Raw genomic sequence first — 27,909 nt, 5'->3', positions numbered from 1 at the left:
AGCTCAACGCCACCAGACTGTTTATGCAACTAAGACTTGCCAGCAAATTTTACTTTGCATTTAAAACCTCTGGATGCTGCTATGAACTGCACTACGACTCAAAATGCCCAATCTGCAATACCAAGGAAAATGACACCATCGAACACTTCATGACTGACTGCCCAGTCCTGGCTCATCTCCGTCAGCAGTACCTGATTAATTCTGGTTTTGCACCTCCTGCAATCCACGATGTTCTGAAAAATCCTGACATGCAAACTATAAAAGCTCTCAGCCTGTTCATACCTCAGGCTTGTCGTCTGAGAGCATTTATTTTAAACGAATAAATTGTCGCGTACTCTTTAGTATCACTTCGCATTCTGTCGATAACAAAAGTATATTTGTATTGCCGTTATCTTGATTGTAATAGTCTCGTTTATTACTTTATTATTTTATTTTGTTTTATTCTATTTTACTCTGTTTTTTAAGAATTATAATTAAATGTGTCAATTAATTGTATAAGTGCCCCCTGGGCTATGGATTATGTAATTGTCCTAGAAGCTCAATAAATTAAACTAAACTAAAACTTACAGATTGTTATTCTCTCAAGGCATCTCGTGCAAAACTTGACTTATCCCCAAGAGTTTATAGGTGGTGGGCATTTTTACAGTCATTCGACTTTGATATTGTTTATCGAGAAGGAAAAAATCTATCACATGCAGATTTCTTTTCTCGAAATCCTTTACCTGAGAATGACAAACTGAATGTTGAAACTGTTGAGCGAAAACGTATAAATTTTTCAAAAATTTCTCACGGTTGGTTACAAGCGGAGCAGCAGAAGGATGCCGAAATTCGTGATCTTATTTCTAAATTAGAAAATGATGAGCTTGACTCAAATGTTTCTAATACATACGAACTTAAATCTGGAATTTTGTTCAGAAAAATACAGCGAAATAATGACACTCGTATTTTACCAATAATCCCTAAAGCTTTTCAGTGGTCTATAATAAATCATGTTCATGAATCGATTATTCATTTGGGATGGCATAAAACTTTAGAGAAGGCTTACCAACATTATTGGTTTTCTAATATGTCCAAATATGTCCGAAAATTTGTCGAAAATTGCATTACTTACCGAATTTCCAAATCTACTTCTGGTAAAATTCAAGCTGAATTACATCCAATCCCAAAGAGTATTACTTGGCGTACTCTTCATATTGATGTTACTGGAAAGCTTAGTGGCAAAAGTAATATTAAAGAATATGTTTTTGTGTTTATTGATGCCTTTATTAAGTTTGTTTTTCTTTACCATACTCTTTCTATTGATGCTGTAAGTGCTATAAAAGCTTTAAAATCAATCGTCACATTATTTGGAGCACCGGTTCGTGTGATTGCTGATCAGGGGAGATGTTTTGCAAACAAAAATTTTCGTGATTTTTGTGCTTCCCATTGCATTAATCTTCACTTGATTGCTACTGGTACTAGTCGAGGCAATGGTCAAGTCGAACGTGTTATGAGTACACTTAAAAATATGCTCACTTCTGTTGAGGTTGATAATAATAGATCTTGGCAGGATTCTCTTGGAGATATTCAACTGGCACTGAATTGTTCCGTCAGTAGTGCGACTAAAGCTACTCCTCTGGAATTGATGATTGGTCGCGTAGCCAGACCGTTGAATCTGTAACCGATTACTGATTGTGAAAAAGAAATTGACTTATCGGAAATCAGAGAGCGAGCAGCCAATATGATTGAGATTAACTCGCAAATTGAAAAATCGCGATATGATGCCCGAAAGGCAAAATTTTTAAAATTTTCTGTTGGGGATTATGTTTTAATTGAAAATCACGAAAGAAATCAAACAAAATTGAATTCAAAATTTAAACGGCCATTTCGTGTTATTGAAGTGTTGGACGGAGATCGGTACATTTTAAAATCTCTAAATTGTAATCGAACGTACAAATACGCTCATGACCGTCTTCGAGCAATGCCTGACTGTTCTGTACCTTCAGAATTGGATATTGATTTTGATAAATCTTCTGAAGAGTCATTGAGTATTCAAGGTATTAAATTACAAATTTAATGTGTTATTTTTGGATTAATAACCTGTGACATCCTCGTTGGCGCACCTGCTATAAGAAATTCATCAGAATATTGGAGTAGGAAATGATTGTCATTCCCTTTGGTTTGAGCTTGATCCTAGTGCACACATTCATTACGCTTATTAGTTGCAAGTCAAAAAAAAAACCTTACTCATTTCGGTGAGCGGAGATGGCGCAATGTAACGGCTAATGGTGTGGTGCTGTCGCATGAGGCGAGTGTGTGTGGAAATGTCGATGTATGGACGGCTTGACGTTGTCATACGGTCACATATGTGAAGCCCAATTGATAATTGGCAATGTGTGTGGAAATTACATGTTTGGATAAAAATATAAGTCTCATTAGAGGAATGCAAGTCTTTTGAGAAGATTGTAGTTCTTGCTCTTGTGGAAAGAAGATGATTTCTATGAAATGGGGTGTTGTCAACAGTTTGTCACCGGACTTGTTATTTAGTACGAAATTTGTTAAAACTTATGGATTTGTTAAAGCACATCGTGATTTTTGGAATGGTAATATGATCAGGTTGGCCGAACGGTCTAAATATCTTTTAATTTTTGTATTACAGCACACGAGGACGTGTGATTGTCAGGATTAGCCGTGTCAAGGATGATGCAATGAATAACAAGGAGGATTATCACCGCTTTCTTCTATTCGGTCTCCAGAGAAACTACGGCAAAGATCAATAACAGAATAAACATTGAGCATTTTGGATCTTGTTATAAACGTTGAATTTTAAAAAGCTTTGTTCAATGAGTTAAGTTCCGGTTTAATCTTGTAAAAGAATAAAAAGTTGGTTCATCATGCGTCCCACACGCAAAACACAAAGTTCGCGAGTGTTATCTGGCCGTTCTCCGACATATATATATATATAAATATATATATATATATATATATATATATATATATTATAATTTTCAATTTACTTTCAAAAAAAGAGAAATTTTTGAGAGAAAATTTTTTTTACATTTGTTACAGGGTAGATTGCGTAGGCTCCGATGAGCGGTAATCGGAGCTTACTCCACGCCCAGCCAAGGTGTTATTTGGCCATTGTAGGGTCCGTTCCCGTCGACTATGCACTCGCGTGCTACTACTCCCAATGCAGGAAGGGAATGGAATAGAAAGGGATCGGTATTGAGGGAAGGTAAACGATTCAAAGTATATGATTGTTTATTAGTGGTCAATGCAACGGAGTCGGTCAAGGGAAAAAGGGTATGGTCTTGGTTTAGAGGGATAGGTGTCTTGCTTGAGTGCTGGAATGGATCTGCCTGGTTTTGCCGGATGTAGCAGGCAAGCTAGCCGCGAGTTACAGGAGAACCTGCTGACTCGCGAACGATAAGAGTAGACTACAGAGCGTAAGGTAACTAAGAGCGTGGGAAAGGAATATGAAGTCTGGAGGACGTAACACATTAATTGAATCAATTGAAAAAAAATATAAATATTAAAAAAATCCTATATATCTCTTAATTATTTGCTCACATAATAATCAAAATAAAAATATTATTTATTGAGAAAATGCCATTTAATACACTTTATGAATTGTAATTTGGAACATTTATACAATGGATTAGAACTTAGTATGAGGTTCAAAGGAAACATACAGATAGATAAATGATTATTTACTTATTTCGTATTTTTAATTTATAAAAATTATTTATTCTTCAATTTAAGGAAAATAATTCATTTAAATTAATTATTTTCTTATTTTATTAAATTATTTAACTCAATTACCTCTATTTATATTCAATTATATTAGTGTTTATGATATACATTGTAACGCTAAATTCTGTTACCCTCGGATGAGGACTTACCGTTGACACTTTGGCGCGATTCTCTACTTATCCGCAATATCAAACTATAACAAAATAATTACGTTGGGCGCCAGACGCGTTAGCGTCGACTTTTTAGCGTCGATTTTCAAATAATAATGCAAATCAATAAAATTAACACAAAACCGTACAAAAGAGATAAATAGAGAACCCGTTGTATGGCTGGCTAGGCACAGGTACGATCGCGTACATCCCAGTAGAGTGGCGGAATTCAAGGCAGCTAACAGTAATTCCAGAATTGAAGAAAGTAACAAAATAAAGAATAAACTCCAGTCAAAAGGGAAAATGTACAGGTCAATCGATCATATATTGTCGAGAAGGTTACATGAGTGAGACAGGCAAATAAGATGGTATCGATAGCGGTAGTTAATAAAATAAGTAATCGTTGTTCACAGAAGTTCGGTAGAATAGCAGTAAACGGTAGCTTTAGAACGAGAGTCGGTAGTTAACAGAGAAAAATGCACGTAGGTCGAGAGATGCGATATAATGCAAGAGTTGACTTGAAACTACACGTCACTGGGCGACGTGATCTTACCCAAGTTGCAAATGACGCTACGAGAATTATTATTCTGTCAATTAGAACGAGAGAACTTTACTGCGATCGGTAGAAAACAACGTAACGATAGTTCGGTAGATGATACGAAAAATTTACCATAAATTATAACCAGTATGAGAGATTGACATTCAGTAACAATTTACCAAGTCGGCAAACGATCGACTAGGTAGCCTTCGGTGGAATTATTCATAAACGGAAGATTTGACAATTTATAATGATTACGTACTTGAGGAATTAAATAATGGATTCCTAAACATAACTTCTGAGAGAATACCAAAATACAAAGTTATGAGAGTGCGAGAATTCCGGAGAGTTTACAAAATAGAGAAATACACTTAAATCCACCGCATTACAAAAGAATGATTCACAGAACTTAATTTAACAAAATACGGAAAAATAAATAACAGGCGGAAATAGTATAAAATTGTCAATAGTAATGAAGAAAAATGCGGTAATATCTAGGGGTGATTCTACGCTCGCTTGTACTCCAAGGAACTCGATATACGATACAATAGGCACAAAAATAAATAAAAATATAATAAGCAATAACGGAAATAAAATATAAGGCACACTACTATTACAAGAAGAGTATGGAATAAAATATGAAGCCAATAGGGCTCAAAATACGATAGAAAATACGGAAGCAGGATAAAAGAGATTCACAAATAATCAGAAAAATCATAAATACAAGAGAAATAATTATTTGCCAGTTACGAGGTCGCTCAGATACGAAAATAATAAATTACTGAAATCATGCAGTCATACGGTGGCTTACTGCAACTTTAAACCGTGGACCATGATTCACACAAAGTCGGTAAATACTATAAGAAAGAATAAAAATTATGAGCAACTTCGTAACGGTACAATTCAAAGGCAGAAGCCTTACCTTGGCGGTTGACTTCAGGCACACAAACTGACTCTAATTTAAATTATACTTTATATTAGCAAAACTTAGAAGGAAGGGAAAAAGAATGAAAAGAGTTTAGAAGGATGAAGGTTTTCGGTAGAATGAACGATAGAACGATAGTGGCAGAAGGGAAGGTGTCGGTAGCTTAAATCGGTAGAATGATCGGGAGAATAATCGGAAAAACGAAGCTGTCCCTCAGCAGGTCAAGCGTAGAATAGCAGGTCGTAGTTCAGCTAGCCGATCTCGCGGTTGTCGAAAGGTGATTCTTCTTCTTTGATTGGTCGGTTGACCCCCACCGCAAATAGGCCATCCCCCTGTGGCGAATATTGGTTACTGCGTGGTCATACGTTTTCCAAAAATTACCGCTAGATGTGGTGTAATGTGCTGCTCGCGATTTCGTCGTTGACACCGACTCGTACGGTTTCGTAGTCGCTTCGGTTTACAGTCCAGGCTGCCTATCATCGGAGACTTCTTTGACAGAGGCATACACAGGGTGCCTCTCGGTCAAAGTTACCGGGTGGAGAGTGACGCCTCATTGTTCACCTCCACCGGCTTTTGTACAGGCAGTAGCTAGCTGCCTGTACCTGAGGTCGTGCAGTCAGACGGTTGGCCAAACCGTGGACCACGACCCACACAATTAGTCCCTGCCGATAGGAAGGCAGCGTCGATCGAGAATGATGGCTTTATCAACCTGGACGTAGTGGTTTGGGGTCAGTCCGGCACCAGGCCGGTAAGTCGGAGGATGGCAGGCTACGGTCTGCCCTTCACGCCATCCTTACGGCATCCGATAGAGCTGGCAGCTGGTTCCTCTTCGAGAAACGGTGCCCTCGGCCGCCGGGAGGATTTTTATCTCCCTGTTCACCGGCAGTCGAGGCGATACGGAAGGTTCGGGTGGATGCTACCCCAGGTGTATATAAAGGTGCACCAAGGTAGCCAGTGTAGTCTGATGAGACCGTCAGTAGGCGAAGTCGTCGAGAGCTGCAAACGGTAGCTAGTGGTCCCTTGTTGATCGGGATCGTTGTCGTCCAAGTACCTCGTTAGCTTGCGCCGAAGCGCGGAATAAAGAATTTACAAAAAAAAGAATCAGTTAAAAGTAGTTATTGCCTATTTTGTATCGAGTTCGGTTGGAGTACCCTGCTGAGGACGCGTGAACTAAAAACAATAGCGGTTGTGTGCCCTTGTGACGGGCGACTCTGAAACGCCACGTTACAACATATATATATATAAACAAATGTATCTATATTTAATTATATTGATGTATAATGTATTAATGTATAATATATATGTATGTATATATACATATATATATATATATGAAATATATATATATATTATATATATATATATATTATAATTGTTAATTTACTTTGAAAGAAAGAGAAATTTAAAAAAAAAAAAAATTTTTTCACATCAATTGAATTCATTAACAATGAATATAATTATGAAAAAATTCCTCTATATTATTGGATTATTTGCTCACATATTAATTGAAATAAAAATATTTTTTATTAAGAAAATGCCATTAAATTTACTTCATGAATTGTAATTTGGAACATATATACAATGAATTAGAACTTATTATAAGGTTTATTGAAAACATACAGATATATGAATGATTATTTATTTAATTTCATATCTTTAATTTTCATATTCACATATCAATTGGAATAAAAATATTATTCATCTCGAAAATGCCATTCAATTTACTTTATGAATTGTAATTTGGAACATTTATACAATGGATTTGAACTTATTGTAAGGTTTCAAGAAAACATACGGATAGATAAATGATTATTTATTTAATTTCATATTTCTAATTTTTAAAGATCAATTATTATTCAATTGAAGAAAAATAATTTGATCAATTTAATTATTTTCTTATTTTATTGAATTATTCAACTTAATTACCTCCATTTATATTCAATTATAATAATGTATAATATATATACAAATAAATGTATGTATATTCAATTATAATAATGTATAATATATATACAAATAAATGTATGTATATTCAATTATAATAATGTATAATATGTATATATATATATATTATAATTTTGACGTCACTTTTAAAGAAAGAGAAATTGGAAGGAAAAAAAATTTTTTGTATTAATTGAATTCATTGAATATAAATATAATTATTAAAAAAATCCTGTATATTTTTTAATTATCTGCTCACATATTATTTGAAATAAAAATATTATTCATTAAGAAAATGCCGTTCAATTTGCTTTATGAATTGTGATTTGAAACATTTATACAATGGATTAGAACTAATTATAAGGTTCAAAGAAAACATACCGACAGATTAATGAGTATTTATTTAATTTCATATTTTTAATTTTTAAAAATTAATTATTCTTCAATTTCAGGAAAATAATTCATTCAAATTAATTATTTTCTTATTTCATTGAATTATTTAACTTAATTACCTCCATTCACATTCAATAATAATAATGTATAATATATATATGAATAAATGTATTTATATTTAATTATATGAACGTATAATATGTATATATATACATATTATAATTTTGACGTTACTTTTAAGAAGAGAGAAATTTGAAAGTAAAAAAATTTTTTTACAGTAATTAAATTCATCAAAAATAAATATAATTATCAAGAAAATCCTATATAGTTAATTAAAATGAAAATATTATTCATTAAGAAAATGCCATTTAATTTACTTTATGAATTGTAATTTGAAACATTTATACAATGGATTTGAACTTATTATAAGGTTTAAAGAAAACATACAGACATATAAATGATTATTTATCTAATTTCACATTTTTAATTTTTAAAAATTAATTATTCGCCAATTTGAGGAAAATAATTTATTGAATTTGATTATTTTTTTATTTTATTGAATTATTTAACTTAATTACCTCCATTTATATTTAATTATATCATAGTATAATATATATATATATATATATATATATATATATATAAATAAATGTATTCATATCAATTATATGAATGTATAATATATATATATATATATATATGTTTATTATAATTTTTAGTTTACTTTTAAAAATAGAGAAATTTAAAAAAAAAAATTTTTTTCACAGTAATTAAATTCATTGAAAAAAAATATAATTGTTGAAAAAATCCGATATATTTGTTGATTATTTTCTCACATATGAATTAAAATAAAAATATTATTATTCATTAAGAAAATGCCATTTAATTTACTTTAGGAATTGTAATTTGGAACATATATACAATGAATTAGAACTTATTATAAGGTTTATTGAAAACATACAGATATATGAATGATTATTTATTTAATTTCATATCTTCAATTTTTATATTCACATATTAATTGAAATAAAAATATTATTCATCTCGAAAATGCCATTCAATTTACTTCATGAATTGTAATTTGGAACATTTATACAATGGATTTGAACTTATTAGCAGGTTTCAAGAAAACATACGGATAGATAAATGATTATTTATTTAATTTCATATTTTTAATTTTTAAAAATTAATTATTCTTCAATTTTATTGAATTATTCAACTTAATTACCTCCATTTACATTCAATCATAATAATGTATAATATATATATAAATAGATGTATTTATATTTATTTATATGAATGTATAATATGTATATATATACATATTATAATTTTGACGTTACTTTTAAAAAGAGAGAAATTTAAAAAAAAATTTTTTTCACAGTAATTGAATTCATTGAAAAAAAATATAATTGTTGAAAAAATCCTATATATTTATTAATTATTTGCTCACATATGAATTAAAATAAAAATATCATTATTTATTAAGAAAATGCCATTTAATTTACTTTATAAATTGTAATTGGGAACATTTATACAATGGATTAGAACTTATTATAAGGTTTGAAGAAAACATACAGATAGATAAATGATTATTTATTTAGATTCATATTTTCAATTTGTGAAAATTAATCATTCTTCAATTTGAGAAAAATAATTTATTTAATTTAATTATTTCCTTATTCTATTAAATTATTCAACTCAATTACCTCCATTTATATTCAATTTTATTATTGTAAAATGTATACATATAAATTAATGTATTTATATATAATTGTATCAATGTATAATATATATATATATATTATACTGTTTAATTTACTTTTACAAGAGAAATTTAAAAAAAAAATTTTTGTTACGGTAATTAAATTCATTAAAAATAAACATAATTATTGAAAAAATCCTATATATTTTTCAATGATTTGCTCACAGGTTAATTAAAATAAAAATATTATTTATACAGAAAATGCCATTTAATTTTCTTTATGAATTGTAATTTGGTACATTCATACAATGGATTAGAACTCATCATAAGGTTTGAAGATAACATACAAATAGATGAGTGATTATTTATTTAATTTCATATCTTTAATTTTTGAAAATTAATTATTCTCCAATTTAAGAAAAGTAATTTGAATGAATTAATTATTTTCTTATTTTAATAAATTATTCAACTTGATTACCTCCATTTATATTCAATTATATTAATGTATAATATATTTATAAATAAATGTATTTATATTCAATTATAATAATGTATATTATGTATATATATACATTTTATAATTTTGACGTTACTTTTAAAAAGGGAGAAATTCAAAAGAAAAAAAAATTTTTACAGTAATCAAGTTCATTAAAAATGAATATAATTGATAAAAAATCCTATATAGCTTTTAATTATCTGCTCACATATTAATTGAAATGAAAATGTTATTCATTACGAAAATGCCAATCAATTTACTTCATGAATTGTAATTTGAAACATTTATACAATGGATTTGAACTTATTATAAGGTTTAAAGAAAACATACAGACATATAAATGATTATTTATTTAATTTCATATTTTTGATTTTTGAAAATTAATTATTCTCCAATTTGAGAAAAATAATTTATTGAAATTAATTATTTTCTTAATTTATTGAATTATTTAACTTAATTACCTTCATTTATATTTAATTATATCAATGTATAATATATATATATATATATATATATATATATATATATATATGTATGTATATTATAAATTTTAGTTCACTTTTAAAAATAGAGAAATTTAAAAAAAAATAATTTTTTTTTATAGTACCTAAATTCATTAAAAAAAAATATAATTGTTGAAAAAATCCTATATATCTATTAATTATTTGCTCACATATGAATTAAAATAAAAATATTATTATTCATTAAGAAAATGCCATTTAATTTACTTTATGAATTGTAATTGGGAACATTTATACAATGGATTAGAACTTATTATAAGGTTTGAAGTAAACATACAGATAGATGAATGATTAATTGTTTAATTTGATATTTTTAATTTGTGAAAATTAATTATTCTTCAATTTGAGAAAAATAATTTCTTTAATCCAATTATTTCCTTATTCTATTAAATTATTCAACTCAATTACCTCCATTTATATTCAATTATATTATTGTATAATGTACACTGTAGCGTGGCGTTTCAGAGTCGCCCGTCACAAGGGCACACAACCGCTATTATTTTTAGTTTACGCGTCCTCAGCAGGGTACTCCAACCAAACTCGATACAAAATAGGCAATAACTACTTTTAACTAATTTTTTTTTTTTTGTAAATTCTTTATTTCGCGCTTCGGCGCAAGCTAATAAGGTACTTGGACGACAACGATCCCGATCAACAAGGGACCACTAGCTACCGTTTGCAGCTCTCGACGACTTTGCCTACTGACGGTCTCACCAGACTACACTGGCTACCTTGGTGCACCTTTATATACACCTGGGGTAGCATCCACCCGAACCTTCCGTATCGGCTCGACTACCGGTGAACAGGGAGATAAAAATCCTCCCGGCGGCCGAGGGCACCGTTTCTCGAAGAGGAACCAGCTGCCAGCTCTATCGGATGCCGTAAGGATGGCGTGAAGGGCAGACCGTAGCCTGCCATCCTCCAACTTACCCTGAGTATGCACCCTGTGCATGCCTCTGCCAAAGAAGTCCCCGATGATAGGCAGCCTGAACCGTAAACCGAAGCAGCTACAAAATCGTACGAGTTGGTATCAACGACGAAATCGCGAGCAGCACATTACGCCACATCTAGCGGTAATTTTGGAAAACGTATGACCACGTAGTAACCAATATTCGCCACAGGGGGGTGGTCTATTTGCGGTGGGGGTCAACCTACCAATCAAAGAAGAAGAATCACCTCACGACAACCGCGAGATCGGCGAGCTGAACTACGACCTGCTATTCTACGCTTGACCTGCTGAGAGACAGCTTTGCTTTCCGCATCATTCTACCGATTTAAGCTACCGATACCTTATCCTTCTACCGCTATCGTTCTATCGTTTATCCTACCGAAAACTTCATCCTTCTAAACTCTTTTCATTCTTTTTCCCTTCCTTCTCAGTTTTGCTAATATAACGTATAATTTAAATTAGAGTCAGTTTGTGTGCCTGAAGTCAACCGCCAAGGTAAGGCTTCTGCCTTTGAATAGTATCGTTACGAAGTTGCTCATAATCTCTATTCTTTCTTATGGTATTTATCGACTATGTGTGAATCATGGTCCACGACTTACAGTTGCAGTGAGCCGCCGTGTGACTGCATGATTTCAGTAATTTATTATTTTCGTATCTGAGCGACCTCGTAGCTGCCAAATAATTATTTCTCTGTATTTATGATTTTCTGATTATTTGTGAATCTCTATTAGCCTGCTTCTGCACTTTCCACCGTATTTCGAGCCCTATTGGCTTCATATTTTATTCCATATTCTTTTTGTAATAGTAGTGTGCTTTATATTTTATTTCTGTTATCGCTTATTATATTTTTATTTATTTTTGTGCCTATTGTATCGTATATCGAGTTCCTTGGAGTACAAGCGAGCGTAGAATCAACCCTAGATATTACCGTACTTTTTCTTTATTGCTATTGGCAATTTCATATCATTTTTGCGTGTTATTTATTTCTCTTTATTTTGTTAAATTAAGTTCTGTGAATCATTCTTTTGTATTGCGGTATATTTTAGTATACATATTTCTCTATTTTGTAAACTCTCCGAAATTCTCACTTTCTCATAATTTTGTATTTTGGTATTCTTTCAAAAGTTATGTTTAGGAATTCACCATTTAATTCCTCAAGTATGTAATGATTATAAATTATCGAATCTACCGTTTATGAATAATTCTACCGAAGGCTACCTAGTCGATCGTTTGCCGACTTGGTAAATTGTTACTGAATGTCAATCTCTCATACTGGTTATAATTTATAGTCAATTTGTCGTATCATCTACCGAACTATCGTTACGTTGTTTTCTACCGATCGCAGTAAAGTTCTCTCGTTTTAATTGACAGAATAATAATTCTCGTAGCGTCATTTGCAACTTGGGTAAGATCACGTCGCCCAGTGACGTGTAGTTTCAAGTCAACTCTTGCATTATATCGCATCTCTCGACCTACGTGCATTTTTCTCTGTTAACTATCGACTCTCGTTCTAAAGCTACCGTTTACTGCTATTCTACCGAACTTTTTGTGAACAACGATTATTTATTTTATTAACTACCGCTGTCGATACCATCTTATTTGCCTGTCTCACTCATGTAACCTTCTCGACAATATATGATCGATTGACCTGTTCATTTTCCCTTTTGACTGGAGTTTATTCTTTATTTTGTTATTCTCTTTGATTCTGGAATTACTGTTAGCTGCCTTGAATTCCGCCACTCTACCGGGATGTACGCGATCGTACCTGTGCCTAGCCAGCCATACAACGGGTTCTCTATTTATCTCTTTCGTACGGTTTTGTGTTAATTTTATTGATTTGCATTATTGTTTGAAAATCGACGCTAATGCGTCTGGCGCCCAACGTAATTATTTTGTTATAGTTTGATATTGCGGATAAGTAGGGAATCGCGCCAAAGTGTCAACGGTAAGTCCTCATCCGAGGGTAACAGAATTTAGCGTTACAATACATATAAATTAATGTATTCATATTTAATTGTATTAATGTATAATATATATAATATAATATATATATATATAATATATATATAATGTTCCTTTTTTAACTTTGTCGAAGCTGCGATGAGTTTCTCTGTAAATGGAGTTTATTGTTTCGTACACTAGTACATTACATTACTTTTCTTTACATTACGTACTTATATTCTACGTTGAATAAAAATAATATTACCTGTAAATGGAGAAACGACATTCACAGCTTATTTTCCTCTCGTTCTGACGTTTCCACGTGCGATTCCGCTGATAATAGCTTATGTACTCATCTGTCATATGCCTTCGGCATTCTATTGTCTCTATTCGCTTATATTTACACGTATCTACTATTGACCGTGAAACTGCCAAAGGCGCTTATTGTTGTGCGGTGAAATTTCAAATTTGGGAGTGAGGAAGAAATATGATGAGGTGAATATAGGCCTCGTCATATTTGTTTACATATGTAATATATATATATATATATATATATATATATATATATATATATATATATACATATAATATGTATTGTAACGTGGCATTTTTGATGCCCGTTACAAGGGGCTCCTTGAACCCTGGGCGGAACCAAAAATTTAGGAATTTCCGAAATTGAGTCGCGAAGTTTTTGGAAAAGAGCGCCAGGACTAGAGTCACGCATCCGAAACTACGAGAGGGGACACCTTAGCGACCAGCGTAAGATATTTCAGTTTTTTTTGTTTTTTTATTTTTCGAGCTATAACGGCATCAGGCAAGAAGTCGACACCGAATTCGAGGAAATTGCGAAGTGGCGGACTAGCAACAATTGCGAAGGAAGGATGTCGAGGCTGCGGAGGGGGAGCCGACGCAGATCCCCGCATCGCGGGAATCCAAGGTGGACGCGATTCCCGCTGGCGGCCAGCGCGCCGCAGCCTCTTCCCCTTCACCCCGCCAACAATTGACCAGCGGACTTGCGACGGACCGACTAGCGACGAGGGAGCACCACGCTCACCGCCAAGACGTCATGGAGCTGCGCGGAGGACGAGATTGCAAGCTAGCTTTAAGTTCTGCGCAGCGATGCGATCGAAGGTGCGCGTCGAGTTGCGCGATCGACGAAATCGATGACGTATCGATTATTGCGTATTCTTGGGGGTATGACGTCACGTGTGGGATGGCGTATCGAGATCCGTGTTGCGGCAGGTGGTAGGTTTTTGAAACCACTCTAGTTCTGGCGGTCGTGATTAGTAGTCACGTTTTGGGGGAGTTTCGCGAAGCAATGGAGTCGCCCAAAAATCGCGAGGGGAATGGAAAGGGGGTTGCAAGGATGTAGAAGGTAAGCGCTGCTTCTATCCCCGCGAGTGAATTTCGAGCATAATTGCGAAAAGGCTTGCCGAGTAACGGATAGCCGTTTTGGATTTGCGTTGTAGAGAAGTACTCGAAATTCTTTTGCCGATTCTTTTGCTTGATGACCGTAGCCTGAGTACGCGGGTTAGAGTAAAGTAAATTTTGAGTTTCTGAAAAAGTTGAGTAGAGTCACGGGTTTTAGTTGAATCTTTCTCGTTAGTGAAACCAAGTATAGCTGAATTTCGCCGTACCGGGTCGAGCCGCGTTATCGTTTTTTTTTTTGTGTCACCTCTCGAGTAGGTCGGGAAGTACCGAATTGGAGTGCTCGGATTAGCGGGTAACGTTTTGGGGGATTTTGAAAAGAATTAAGTTCGGATGCGTTGCGATTGCGTATAGTTTAGGTTACGTTTAGTTGCGCCTGCATTGAGTTCCGTACCCGTTAGTTAAGATAATGTAGATTGAGTTGCGTTACTCTGAGCTTGTGTTTAGTTGAAGTTAAATGTAGTGGTGTTTGCGCTTAGTTAAGTTTACGTTTAGTTAAGATAGTGTTTAGTCGAGGTTAGGTGATGTATAGTCGAAATTGCCGTTGCGTTGAGCAGCAGTTGAGACGAGAAGTTTGAGCATTGAGTTTTAGTTGCGTTTAAAATATAGTAGCGTTTACGGATTCGTTTAGATTTAGGACAGCTCGCGGTAGCGTCGAAGCTCCGAGTTGGGTGAGATCTCGAGTGAGATTGAGGACGCCGTCTGTTCGGTAGCCCGACGGCGCACCGTCGAATAATTAGTTTTAGTTTCGTTTCGAGCAATAATCGCCATGGAGAACAAATGGCGAATTTGCAAATTGAGAATTGCGTATCAGGATTTTGCGATCGTTGAGTGACGTTTTAGTTAGGGAGCCGCGAGCTCATTAGAGTAAGAAATAGAGTAGGTTACGTGTAATTTTCTGTTTAATTTTAGACTCGCGATGAGCGATTTTTGGATTATATTTTTTTTGTTTTGTATCACCGCTATTATGAAATATAAGATTTTATTTTACTTTTGTTAAATAGCGTGTGTATTTCGAGTGTCTCTCTCTCTCTCCAAAAATTACCCCTCCCCTCTCCGCGGTACTGAGCTATCGAGCATATGCCCGAGGAATAGCGTATCAATGATTTCGAGGCGTGTTAATCACGCCAGGCGCCCAACAAAAACTTTGCGATATTGTTTTAGATCCAGGGTACATCGTGGACGCCAAATTATTGTGCACGCGGTAAGTTCTCGGTCACTTTCTCTGAGTGACCGAGGAGCGGGAAAAATCCACGTCACAGTATATATATCAATTTCAAAAAAAAGAAAAAAAATTTCTATCATTAATCTCCAAAATTAATATTTTAATGAACTATTTTTTGAAATTTAATATTCAATATAAGTTTTAATAGTTCATTAAAAATATTGATTTTGCAAATCAGAGAAAATTTTTTTTTTTAAACTGATTAATATAAATTCATTTAAATTAATTCATTATAAAAATTTTCATACTATTTATGTTAATCAACACTATAATAATATATTTAACAAAAACTCCATTTACAATAGGATTAATCTTACTAATCCAAACATCTTTAATTTCTGTAACATCAGGAATGTTAAATATAAGATTTTGATACTCATATATAATTTTTTCAAGTTTTTTAGGAAGATTATTAATTATTTTTATTTATGTATCAAGATTAATCTCAAATGTGAAATTTCTTTTCAACAAATGAATAATATTAAATATTATCATAATTGTTTTAATATTTATATTAATAATTAATTATAATAAAATAAATTTTTTATTTGAAGATACAATAAAATTCCCTTATATTGAACTAAGTAAAAGAATATTAATTAAAATATCATTAAATAAATTATTTAATCAACCAAATTTCATTATTTCATTTATAATAATAAACTACTTATTTATTACACTAATTATTGTTGTAAAAATTTCTAATATCAGTTTAGGACCTTTACGAAAAACTTTCCAATGTTACCATCACGTTTAAAAAATAGTTTAATAAAAATTATAAATAGATGTTTAGTAGATTTACCAACACCATCGAATATTAATTCAATATGAAATTTTTGTTCATTGTTAGGATTATGTTTAGTAACCCAACTAATTACAGGTATTTTTTCAGCTATACATTATACACCTAATATTCAAATAGTATTTGATAGAATTATTCATATTTACCCAGATATTAATAATGGTTGAATAATCAAAAATTTACATGCAAATGGTGCTTCTATATTTTTCATCTGTATACAGTGGCGTAGCTAGGGGGACAAGGGCCCTGGTGCATAGGGAAAGAATCGGGCCCTTTTCCTCCCCTCTTTCCGCGTAGTTTGAACTTATATTGGCCTTCAAAATTATTGATAAGAATAAGAATAGGAAACAGTGAGTTGAACTTATCCCCAGTAGGCTAAATCCATACGTCGTTTCTATTAGAATCTCCATGTGTTTAATAGAAGAAAAAAGGAATAAAGAAACAACGATGCACATGACAATATAGAATATTTATTATACAGATGAGATTAATTAAGGGAAAAAACGATTTTTAACAGAATTCGCCGCCCAATTTACAATCTCTTGCGCGATTTAATTTTTGCGAATTCGTCTATAATTTCACTCAAATCCAAGTTTGATGCCGCCTCATTTTCTATTGCAATTAACGATAAATGTTGGAGGCGACCTTGTCGAATGCTGTTTCTTGAATAATTTTTTATAATCTTCAGTTTACTGGAAGATCTTTCTGCTGCCGCGGAAGTAACGGGAATTGTCTGAAACAGAAGCATCGCTGTATACACTTCCGCAAGGTCACATTCGAGCAGACCAAATTTCGTTATAATTTCTTTGCAAAGCTGGCGAATAGACGACGTCTTCATCAATTGAGGGAGGATCAGATGATAAACATTGAGAAATTGGAGCGAAAAATTGGGTTCAATTATATCGCAATATTTCTTCTGAAACTGATCACATTTCTGGAGTAAAATCGTTTCATTCCAGCTAAGCAAATTTTTTGGCATCAGGAAGTCGAACGATTTACAAACTGCACTCATACCAATAAAACGCGCATCTAACTGATTGATTATTATGTCGAGTACATTGTTGAAAATAGTTACTCTAAAGACTTCTTTCTGGTTTTCAAATCGGTGATCAGAAGCCAATTCATCGAAATGCTTTGTAGTTTTTCTCCGTCGCTTTTCTGGAAAGGTAGGATCGATATCGTACTTTCTCGCGGTTTCGGTAGCCTTGGATTTGAAGGCCTCGAAGTCATTTCGATACTTTTTCAATTTATCCGTTGTTTCGTCCAAAGCCTAACTCGCCTCATCCAAAACGATATCACGTTTTTGCAAAATTTTGTAAACATAATTGATGTTGTTCAATACGCTGTGCATGAATTCACAAAGAAATACAAACTCAAAATTCAGCATTTTTGATTTTATAATTTCTGCTTCACTACGTTCATCTTTATTGGAACTCTTCAGCGTTATTTCGGACAATGCTTTTATGCTATCGAAAAAACGAAGTTTGACTGCAGTTATTGAGTTTACCCTGCTGGACCATCTTGTCGGATTCAATTTTTTCAAAGTAAGTTCTGATTCACCGGTGAATTTCGATAAAAGGTCCCAGCGCTTAATGCTGTTTCCAAAGAAGTTAAACAGGTCTTGAATTGTTGCAAAAAACTTCTGAATTTCGACGGAACCTCGAACGGCATCATTAACTACCAAATTTAAATTATGACTGGCGCAATGTACGTACTCTGCGTTCGGCTGAATATCTTTAACTTGTTTTTGTACTCCATTATACGCACCACTCATTACACTGGCCCCATCGTAACCTTGCCCAACACACTTTTTAAAATCAAGACCCTTTTCGGAGAACAACGTGGTAACTTGATTTACCAAATCCGCGGCGCTGTGTTTAGTGACTGAGTGGAAACCTAGAAATACTTCTCTTACTTCAATATCGATTGGTTGTCCATTTTCCGATCTTGATATCACTGCATATCTTACGACGATGCTTAGTTGATCCACTTTTGATATGTCCTGCGTGGTATCCATGATGATGGTGTTACGTGGGGGTGAGTGTGTACTGAGCGGTGGTAGTTGATGATTAATTGAATAATCTAGCTCCCACGTAACGACAATGAATAATAATTGAAACTAAGAAAAGACTTACCTTTCGATAAGCCGGTAATTTGTAGGATCGTGTTGCCATAGACCTGTACAGGTCTGTGAGGCTTGTTTAAATAGTTGAGGCAATTTTATAATAAAGAAAATGGGAAGAAGGTCATTCAGAATAAATGTTTAATATGATTTAACTGGTAAAAGATGTAGTATATTCTGGTTCAATTTAGTTATTGAAATATCTGGTAACAATCGATGGTGATAATGATATATGAGCCAAAAATAACAATTTATAAAGTTTTCAAGTTTATAAAAAATCGTGTGTTATACTATCCTAGAGGATATTATTATTTGGTACCAGGAACATCTACTCTGAACGATGGTTATAACTAGCTGGTCGTGATTATTGTATTGTATCTCTCTTTTTAGATTATCTTAAATCGATTATATATATATAATCGTTTAGTCTTATTCTTTAATTCTTGGAAACAATAAGTACAATTTAATTGGGGGTAGTGAAGCTAGCCACCAATTCTAGACTTGGTTTTTGCGAATTTACTGAAGTAGTTTTGATTATCAAGGTGAAACAAGAATTCGTCTAATTTTGAAGGTTAACCCTCGGATTGACTTAGCTTTTGGTGAATCGGTCGACGAGATTGAGAGCCGTCGGATCGTGTCGGTCTGCGTCGGTAGAATGCTGGACCAGGGGGCCTCACCTCAAATTTGGAAGAGTTGATGAATCGAATGATGTTGAACGCCGGTCACTTAGTCTTTGTGAATTTAGAATGATATCTTGTTATCGCAAGGTTGAAAGTGTCAATTTTCTGATTTTAATGTATGATGAAATTGATTGCAACGATTTATTTATTGAAAATGATGGTGTAATTATTATTATTATTACTTAGAATTACCTGATTCGTTTGAATCAGGGCCGAACTCAATTTAATTATGGAAAATGGAACTGCATAAAAATGTCTATCCGCGAAATGATGAGATTTAGTAAAGAACAGAAAAGATTGAAACGTAGAAAATAGTGAGTCTCTTTCAGCTAACAGAATAACCGAATGCTCGAATTTAACGAATTAGCGCGAGATTTTAGGTCGGTCACAACTAAGATTTTCCAAACGCTACTCTTGCTCGAGAAGGGCTAATCCGGGTTTACGTCCACGCACTTCGCGACTTGACAGACGAAAGACGCGTCTTCTTGGGCCCGAGGGTCCAAGGAGCTGCAGTTGTAATTAGTTAAAACGGTAATTAGCCAATGAGGTGCGAGGGCGACCTCCTGGTGCCCAAATCCACATGGTCAGCGTTACTTCTCGCTCTTCGACGGTGTTCCGACGATTCTCAATCTCGTCGGTGACACATTGAAGATATGAACAAAAGATATTTACATGCAATGTTCACACATTCATTCATACATTCCAATAAGTAATCTGTTTTAATTTGGTGGTTCTAAAGGTAGTGGTTTATCCTAGTTATTGATTATAGTTTTAACTTAAAAAGAGGGATATTTCCAGGCTGAGCGCTACTGATGCTAATTCAGCAGTCTCCTATCTCAGTTCTTGGTACCAGTTAAATAGAATAAAGTTGAACCTTATACTAGGGATCATCGTTGGTCTCTACGTGACTTTTGCCAGGAGGGGTGGAACTCGCCGTTATTAGAATATGAGATTTTGATGAAATGATATGTGTGCATTGAAGTAATCAAAGAAATGAAATGAAATGGAATTTAAAAAAAAGGTACGCCGAGGCGGTACGTCGGGGCGTAACAATGGTAAAAAACGGTGACGCCCTGATTTGATCCAATAAATGATTCTCGAGTTTGGTGCCAAAACAATCGATCATTTCATTTTGAATCGTTGCACTGAGGTATCTTGTTGATCCTAAAAACATGGGAAATATGAGAAAACATTAGATTATGATAACATAAATTATAAACTTAGTAAACGAGATATAAATTCTTACCTCTGGGCATATCCAAAACTTGACGCAAGATGTGGTCGTATCTAGCAACGAGTTGGACAATTGAGAGAAAATTTCCGTGGTTTCCTCCTTCACTCAGATCCTCTCGATGTCCTCTCAAAGCCAAAGAACTCTTCGCAGGAGTAATTATAATATCGAATAATCTCCGAAGAACTTGTCTCCAAAATGATGCTTCTTTGCGAATTTCATCTTCAAGTTCTCTGTCGATGGTAGAACTTTTTGCCACGCTTCATACACAGCGCACGCCTCCGTTTATGCTTTCTAGGAACCATGTTGCTTAACTTTATCTGATAAATGCCTCGAGTCCCGAATGCCTGTGCACCATGCATTTATTTGCGAAGCAAACAACCAACACGGTTGGCAGTAGGCAGCATCCAGCATTTTCGAGTAGCATATCCAAAAATGATCAACTGGACCGTATTGTGACGTAGGAACGTAATACGTTTCCGAAAAGCTCCTGTTATCTTGGTGGGGGTCCTTCGGAAAAGGTCCCGGAGGTTTCAAAGGTCCTTTGTCAAAAATCAGCCGTTTTTCGTTATCGTTCAATTTCTTGTTCATGTACTTTCCCAAGTCATTTGAAATTTCAAGAACTTTTGAAGACGTAGAAATGGATGATTCTTCTAATGTAGGTTGCACGGAAGCGTCGAGGTAGTCATTTTCAGCAGTGGCATTGGTGGTAGTTATTGGATCCTGATATTCCTGATCTACTCGAGTCGCTTTATTAATTAACACAGCTGTACCCACGTTATCAATAAATGAACACTTGTCACTTTTGACCGATATTTCAGCTGTTGAAGGAACTGTAGCAGAAAGCGGTTTCGTGAAAAAGCTGTCTAGCTTGACAAATTTTTTTTTACATTCTTCCCTTTCTTGACGTCGTTTCCGCTTTGCGGCACCGCTACGTTCTTTTTTTCTTTCCATAATTGTTAATTGTTAACTATCGAAATTTTAGAAATTCGGAGTACTTACTGAGATTTTCCCTCTATTGCTTTTGATGTTCAGTAAAGATTAAAGGAAGCTCAACAAAAAAGACCCACGAAACAGCTTGTTTGGTAATCATGCGGTAAAATCAATATTAACTCGTAAGGTCATAAGAAAATATTATAGTTTCAATAGTAGCTCATTTGTCAATTTGAATTTGAGTTTAGAATAACGTTGTTTATTTTTTGTTGTCGATCATGTTGAGAGCTATCATAGATTATACGGTTACCGTTGGGCTGCAACCTGTATCATACATATTTTGTCATCGGAAATTTTTTTAGCGAAAATGAGTTCTAGCAGAATTTGGTGCCAGATGGATGGATGTGCGGAATAGAAATCATAACATTAGAGGTGATCCTTGATGAAATAAGGCTGGTAGTAGGGAATTACGAATTACAACAGTCAGCGACACACCTAGCGTCAACTATTTGAACTATTGTAGTACGTCCCAGACCCCAGAAGGTTGAAAACATCGCCACAAATATCATAAATGAGAACTGATGCTAGGCAAGATCGAATGAAAACTTCATTAAAAAGTTGATGGGTGGAATTGGCGAATTGATCTCGCGACCGTCAAGCACGTGAGCTTATCGCTGATCCAATGAGCTACTGGTTTACTCATCCAAACTACCAAATAACCGAAATAACGATAACAAACAGAACATGCCTATCGAGGACGCTTGGCGCATGTGTTGGAAATGTTAAATAAGGAGTTCTATAATTGGTGATATGGTGATGTTGATTTGAAAAAAACACAGTCACTAGATTGAAATTTTTTTTTTTTTTAAAAAAAATTTTTTTTTTTTTTCAAAGCTGAGGTTAGAGGGCCCCCTGAGCTCCAGGGCCCTGGTGCACTGCACCACCTGGCCCTATGATAGCTACACCACTGTCTGTATATATTTACATATCGGACGAGGAATATTTTTTGGATCATTCAACTTTAAACCAACTTGAATGACAGGAACAATAATGTTATTATTAACTATAACAGCTGCATTTTTAGGATACGTCTTACCTTGAGGGCAAATATCTTTTTGAGGAGCCACTGTAATCACAAACCTCTTTTCAGCTATCCCGTATTTAGGAGAATTCTTAGTACAATGATTATGAGGAGGATTTTCTATTAATAACGCTACACTAACACGATTTTTTACTCTTCACTTCATTATTCCTTTTATTATTATTATAATAACAATTATTCATTTAATATTTCTCCATTATACAGGATCAAGAAATCCTTCAGGAACTAATAGTGATATTGACAAAATACCATTTCAACCATACTTTTTATTAAAAGACATTGTAGGATTTATTTTAATATACTTTATTTTAATTTACATTATTTTAATAAATCCCAATATATTAGGAGACCCAGACAATTTTGCCCCTGCTAATCTTATAATTACCCCACCTCATATTAAACCTGAATGATATTTTTTATTTGCCTATGCAATCCTACGATCTATCCCTAATAAATTAGGAGGAGTAATTCTTCTTTTAATATCTATTTTAGTCTTATTAATTATACCTTTTTATAAAATAATAAATTTTAAAGGATTAAATTTTTATCCATTCAGACAATTTCTATTTTGAATATTTATTAGAATTGTATCAATACTAACACGAATTGGAATAAGACCTGTAGAAAATCCATTTATTATTTTTGGACAAATTTTAACATTAGTATACTTCTTTTATTTTTTAATATATCCTATATTAACAAAAATATAAGACTATTTATTAAATTAAATTAACCCTACAAATCAATGAACTTGAATAAGTTTATGTCTTGAAAACATAATATAAAAGTTTTAAATCTTTTATTGATTTAAACTCAAATAATTAAATTTTTAATATAATTTTTGATAAAAAACTATAAAATATAAATTTTGAACCCATAAATAAAATTAAATAATTTAATGAAACAGGTAAAATTTTTTTTCAAGCCATTATCATTAATTTATCATAACGTAAACGAGGCAAAGTTTCTCGAATTAAAATAAATAAAAATCTAATAAAAATCATTATTAAATAAAAAATAAAACTATATAAATCGCCTCCTAAAAACATTAAAACAAATAATATACTTATAAATAAAATTCTTGAATATTTAGATGAAAAAATTAATGAAAATCCTACACCTCTGTACTCAATATTAAACCCAGAAACCAACTCTGATTCCCCCTCAGAAAAATCAACAGGTGTTCAATTTGTTTCAGCTAAACAAATAACGAATCAAACAAAATTTAAAGGAAAAGTTAAAAAAATAAATCGAATAAATTCCTGATATAAACTAAATAAATTTATTGAATAACCTTCAATTAAAAATAAAATTGATAAAATTACTATAAGTAAACTAACTTTATAAGAAATTGTCTGAGCTACAGTACGTAATATGCCTAAAAAAGAATACTTGGAATTTAAAGATCATGCAGAAATTATAACAGGATAAATTCCAATACCTAAACAACATAAAAAAAACACCAAACTTAAATCAAATGAATAAAAATTAGTAACATAAGGTATTGTTATTCAACAAATCAATATTAATATTGATATAATTAAAGGAGATAAAAAATAAGGAAAAAAATTTGATATTAAAGGAACAGAAAACTCTTTAGAAAATAACTTAATAGCATCAGAAAATGGCTGTAAAATACCTACAATTCTAACTTTATTAGGCCCTTTACGAATCTGAATTAAACCTAAAACTTTACGCTCTAAAAGAGTTAAAAAAGCCACTCTTACTAATACCATAATAAGTAAAATTAATCTTCTTAAAAAAAGTATAAATGAATTCTAAATTTATTACATTAATCTGCCAAAATAGTTAACAAATTTAATAAAATTCGTTTTAAATAAAATTATAATAATTTAAAATTATGGTCCTCTCGTACTAAAAATTTTTAATAAAATCAAGGATAGAAACCAACCTGGTTTAAACCGGTTTGAACTCAGATCATGTAAAATTTTAAAGGTCGAACAGACCTAAATTTTTAAGCTTCTACACCCAAAATAAATTTTAATCCAACATCGAGGTCGCAATTTTTTATGTCAATAAGAACTTTAAAAAAAGTAACGCTGCTATCCCTAAGGTAATTTAATCTAATAATCTAAAATATAGTATCAAAAATTCATTAATTAATGTAACACAAAATTAAAAGTTTATTAAATTTAATTATCACCCCAACAAAATAATTATATTTATTTCATGAAAATAAATTAATTAATGAAATAAATATAATTATAAAACTCTATAGGGTCTCCTCGTCCTCCAATAAAATTAAAGCTTTTTAACTCAAAAATTAAATTCAATAACTAATAATTATAAGACAGCCTTAATCTCGTAAAATCATTCATTCCAGTCCTAAGTTAAAGAACAAATTATTATGCTACCTTTGCACAGTTAGAATACTGCGGCTATTCAAAATTTTCACTGAGCAAATTAGACCTTTTATATTTTATCAAAAAGACATGTTTTTGTTAAACAGGTGAATTAAATTTTTGCCGAATTCCTTATGATTAACTCTCATATGAATTTATATTTATAAATCGTATAATATATACTAATTCAATCATTATTTAAATTAAATAATTATTAATTAAATTATTTTGATAAAAAAAATTAAATTAAAACTAAAATTCATAAATAATATGTGTACATATATATATATATGTATATATATAATTTTATAAAATTATTACAATTTTCAAATTAAAACTAATTCTCAGCCTAAAATATAATTATATAATTTGAAATCAATTATAAAATTTAGAATTAAAGCAAATCCCTTAAAACTTTTATATCAAAATAATTATTAAACATTAAAAATAATTTAAAATCAAATAGATCTTTTCAATTCGAGAAAAATATTAGTTTATATTATTTTTTCAATTAACCCTGATACACAAGGTACAATAAATAAAATATACTTTTTTAAAAATTTTATTTTTCAAAACATTTCAAATTTCTATCAATATACAATTAAACTGTAATTTAAATTATTTTGTCTTTTAACAATACTAAAATTATAAATTTAATAAAAATATTTTTATTAATAAAAAAATTTTAATTCTAAAAAATATAATTTATTAATTCCAAATTAAGTTGAATTGAACAACTATTTAATTTATTGTGAATAAAAAAATCCTTCCAAATGATTTGAATTCTAAATACACTTTCGAGTATATTTACTTTGTTACGACTTATCCCATTTTATAATGAGAGTGACGGGCGATTTGTACATATTCAATTCTTAATTCAAATAAATATAATTTTAAATTTGACTATGAAGTCCAATTTTAAATAAATATTTCAATTTAATATCCAAAAATAAAATTTTCATTGTGATTCATTTAAACTTTAATATAAGCTACATCTTGATCTGAAATAAAATTTCTATAAAATTTAATGAAAATTAATAATTTTAAAAAATATTCTGTAAACGAAAATAAATAAACTCAATTGATTGAAGTAAGATTTATCGCGGATTATCGTTTAATAAACAAATTCCCCTAATTAGTTTTAAATACAGCCAATTTTTTTAATTTTAAAGAACATAACTATTAATTATTGAAATATAATATTAACATCTAAAATAATAGGGTATCTAATCCTAGTTCAAATTTTAGATTTCATAAAATAATATATATATATATTTAATTATTATGTTTAATTATTATATATAATTTAATTATTATATTAATATTTAATTATTATATATATAATCAAGAAATTTTATTTCACCATAAAATTGTTTTTAATTGAATATAAATAGATAATACAATTTATTAATTAAAAATATTAATTTGTATAAAACGTTTAACCGCTACTGCTAGCACAATTTTTGTGTCTAAACTATTTATATTATTCATAATTCTAAATTTATTCGATTATTAAAATTAAATGCTGCAAAAAAATATTTTCAATCAATTAAAAAAATCCATGCAAAAAAAAATAATAAAACTTATATAAAAACCAAAATCAAACTTCAATAAAAAATAAATAAAAATTATAATATATATATACATATTATTTAGTGTCATAAGCACAAAGATTTTTGAAATCTTTAGAAATAGTTTAATTCTATTATTAATAAAATGAGATTTAGAAACAAATTTTTATTTGAAACTTTGAAGGTTATTAGTTTAATTAACTTAAATTCTTGATTTCATAGTGAAATATATGTAACATTAAATGGCAAATTTGAAATTATAAAAATTATTAAAATTATTGCAAATTAATTATTAAAATATAATGAAATAAAATAAATTATTAATATAATAAAAACATTGAATAAAATAATCATAAAAAAATGAAAATTAAATATGAAATTATTAAAATTTAATTGAAATATCAATTTTAAATATAATATAGTAGGTAAAATTAAATTTATATAATAAAATAAAACAATTAATGTAAAAATAATAAATATCAAACATTCAATAAAAAATTTATCATTTACTATTGAAATGAAAACAAAAAACTTTGGGATAAACCCAAATATAGGTGGAATACCAGCTATTGATATAAATATTATTATAACTAAAAACTATATAAAATACCTTATATTATTAAACTTATAAACTTGATTCAAATAATTTATAATAAAACAAATAAAAAAAATACAAATTATTATATTATTTAAAGAATAAATTATTAAATAAATTACTAAAATATAAAAATCAATTGATATTGACATAAACATCCAAGATATATGATTAAGAGGAGAGTAAATTGTAATCAATTGTAATGATGTTTGATTTAATCCTAACAATGAACCTATAAATCCAGATAAAATTATTGATATACAAATAATTAATTTGTTATTAATATTAATTAAAATGAATAACGGAGCAAGTTTTTGAATAGTTAAAATGAAAAAAAAATTGACTTATCTAATATTATTAATAATCTTTACCAATCAACAATGATATGGACTAGCCCCTAACTTTAAAATCAATCTAATTTGTAATAAAATCATAAAAAAATTTATATTCATGAAAATTAAATTTATTTTCATTATTAAAATTCTTATAAATAAAAGAGAAGAAGCCCCAACTCAAATAATATAATATAACATTAAAGAATTAAAAAATTTGGATAATTTATTACTA

The 27,909-nt window shown here is 31.1% G+C and overlaps 1 pseudogene; it reads left to right on the top strand.

The window, feature by feature from the left end:
- Nucleotides 1-1,076: 1,076 nt before the first annotated feature.
- LOC107218168 lies at nucleotides 1,077-23,308 on the top strand (annotated as a pseudogene).
- Nucleotides 23,309-27,909: the final 4,601 nt, after the last annotated feature.

Source organism: Neodiprion lecontei, chromosome 1 (assembly GCF_021901455.1).
Source record: "Neodiprion lecontei isolate iyNeoLeco1 chromosome 1, iyNeoLeco1.1, whole genome shotgun sequence".
NCBI classification, from domain to species: Eukaryota; Metazoa; Arthropoda; class Insecta; order Hymenoptera; family Diprionidae; genus Neodiprion; species Neodiprion lecontei.
The sequence above is the reverse complement of the archived record's forward strand: the minus strand, read 5'-3'. Positions and strand labels throughout refer to the sequence as shown.